The sequence below is a fragment of the Nomascus leucogenys genome, chromosome 2 (assembly GCF_006542625.1).
Source record: "Nomascus leucogenys isolate Asia chromosome 2, Asia_NLE_v1, whole genome shotgun sequence".
Taxonomy (NCBI): Eukaryota; Metazoa; Chordata; class Mammalia; order Primates; family Hylobatidae; genus Nomascus; species Nomascus leucogenys.
This window is the reverse complement of record NC_044382.1, coordinates 28723670-28726558: the sequence shown is the minus strand read 5'-3', so window position 1 is coordinate 28726558 and position 2889 is coordinate 28723670.

Here is a 2889-nt window from a genome sequence, read left to right as displayed (position 1 = left end):
GGAATCTAGTGGGAGTTCAAGGTCCAGTGGGGCCTCAGAGGAAGTGACTAGTCCCACCTGGGAAGAGTGGGTGGTCAGGAATGCTGAGGAGGTAAATCCTGAAGTGGCCCCAACCTGAAATGTCTTATTTGCTGGCGCACCATGCCCCCAGTGCATACATCATTAGTTACTCTTTGGAAAAGCTGTTTGGGAAGGGTAATGGCTATAAAATGTGGCCCTCCGGCTGCCAGTCACCTCTGTGGACCCTGAGACCAACAGGATGGAAAAAATGCCCAGGCTAGGAGGGGTAAAGAGATCCAAGTGCTGCTGATGTGATGTCATTGAGGAAAAGCTAATTATTGGCCAGCTTTCCAGTAGCAGGGATTTGGTTATTTTGCCCCCCACCCACCCCTCCACCCCCTGCCTTTGATTCCTGTTGTGGAGCACTGGAACATTGGTGAAGGGAAAGTAGCGTGGCAGACCAAAGTCTGGCTCCATGGAGCTCCTTGGGATGTATGTGTGGAGGTCAGGGAGGGACCACAACAGTAAACAGCAGCCAGGGATGCTGAACTAGGAGGCAGAGAGGCACCAATGGCCAATCTAAAGCTTCTTTACTAGCACCTTCTCCTGGCCCCGGGCCATAGCTCCATGTTCTTGGGTGCTGGCATGTCACAGCTACCAGGTCAAAATCCACCTCCATCTCATCTCAAAATCTACTGCTTGTTGGCTGAATAAACTTGGTAAGTAATAATATTCTGAGCCCCAATTTCTTCAACTGTAATGCAGATGAATATGTATGAAATAAAATCAAAGAATGATAGGCAGTATTAAATTTGACTGGTCTGGTGTTTTTTTTGTTTGTTTTTATTTTTGAGATGGGGTCTCACTCTGTCACCCAGGCCGGAGTGCAGTGGCACGATCTCGGCTCACTGCAACCTCTGCCTACTGGGCTCAAGCTATCCTCCCACCCCAGCCTCCTGAGTAGCTGGGACTACAGGCACATGCTACCATGCCTGGCTACTTTTTTCTATTTTTGGTAGAGTTGGGGTTTCACCATGTTGTCCAGGCTGGTCTCTAACTCCTGAGCTCAAGTGGCTTACAGGCATGAACCACCATGCCCGGCCAAATTTGGCCAATCTTTATTGGTGTCTGTTATATGCAAGGTCCTGGCTTCCCCAAACAGACAAGAAAACAAACAAATAAATAAATAAATGTTAGCTGCAAGGATTGGAGTGGATTCTCGCATTTGCATAGCACAGTGAGTGTAGTGGTTAAGAGTGGGCTTTGCAGTCAGATGTGACTGTGTTAAAATCATGCTACTGTCACTTATTAACTGTGGGACGTTGGGCAGGTCACCTAACATCTCTGAGTCTCATTTCCTCACCAAAAAAAGAAGAATCATAATATGGCATCTCCTCTAAAGCTGTTGTGAGGATTAACTCATATAATGAACGTGAAGAGTTCTGTGCAGGCACATGATAAACATCCAGAAACTGTTATTCTGCTTGTTGTGCAATCTTTAGGGCTTAAACAAAGTGCTTTACACTGATTGCCTTACCTGACCCTCTCCAGGACTCTGGGTGCTAGGGCATTAACTACCCTTTGAAAGGTGAAAAACATTGATGCCCATTTAGGTGAAATGATTTGCCTTCAGCCACAAGGGGCAGCATCAGGAGTAGAACCCAGGTGTTCGTGTTCTGATTCCCAAGACAGCTTATGACTTTGGAAACTCTGAATCTGGTGGGTGACAGAAACTTGGGGATCATCTCTAGATAAGAAAGGGAGTTCCTTGAATGTGAAGACGTTCACCGGAAAGGGAAGGAAAGGAAGTTAATCATGCTTCCTTCACAGGCCCTCCTTCACCCCCATCTAGTGGGCCCATGCAAGCTACAAACAAGGTGAGGAATGAACAAATTAATACATACTCAATAGTGGCCAGTTCGGGGCAGATAATTAAATCAAGATGACCTGAAAGGATGTGACTGGCTGGCTAGTTTACACAGGGTGGTCAGGGACGGCCTCGCCGTGGAGAGGGCTGGTGTTTTGGCTGAGACCTGAGAGAGCAGAAGAAATCTGATAGCCAGAACCAATGTTTAGGTCCCTAAAGCGAACTAGCGTGGCGAGCAAAGGGGGCCAGTATAGGTGGAGATCAGCGAGGGAGGGGGGCAGAGACGAGTGTCCGAAGTACACAGTACCTTGAGGGCATAGGGAGGGTTTGATTTTACCTACAAATGCCATTAAACCCACTAAGGATTTTAACAAAAACTACAATTACATTTTAATTTACATTTTATTTTTTATAGAGACAAGGTTCCGCTGTACTGCCCAGGTTGATCTCGAACCCCTGGGTTCAAGCGATCCTCCCTACTTGGTCCCCCAAAGTGCTGGAATTACAAGCGTGAGCCATTGCGCCCGGCCTTTTAATTTACATTTTAGCCTTCTGGTTACTGGAATCTTTGATGGGGAATGAGTTATAGTGAGGCAAGAGCCTCTAACATTCTAGGAAACCTTTTTCCGTTCGGGGCCTCAATTTCCCGTTCTACAAAGGCGGGTGGGAGGGAACGGGGACCCAAAAAGTACTGGATAAAGACGTGGCCGATCGCAAACGCTGAGCACTTCAAAACTCTGGGCAGAGCGCTTCCGCGCCTCTCCTGCTATTTCACCCTGGCCACAGGCTAGCCGCCGAGGCCGGTCATCCGCTCTCTCCGCGGAGGAGTCAACGCCACAGAAGCAGCGGCGGAACCTCTCTAAGAATCCGTCCCGCTCGTTCTCTTCTGTCCAGGGCAGCCAATCGCGAGGAGGAGAGTAGTCAGAGGGCGGCACCCTCCCCGGTCTGGGCCGAGTTATTGGCTGGTGGTAGCGTCGCTCGCCCGGCAGAACCACGTGACGGCCTCCGCCGCGGGCGTTCGC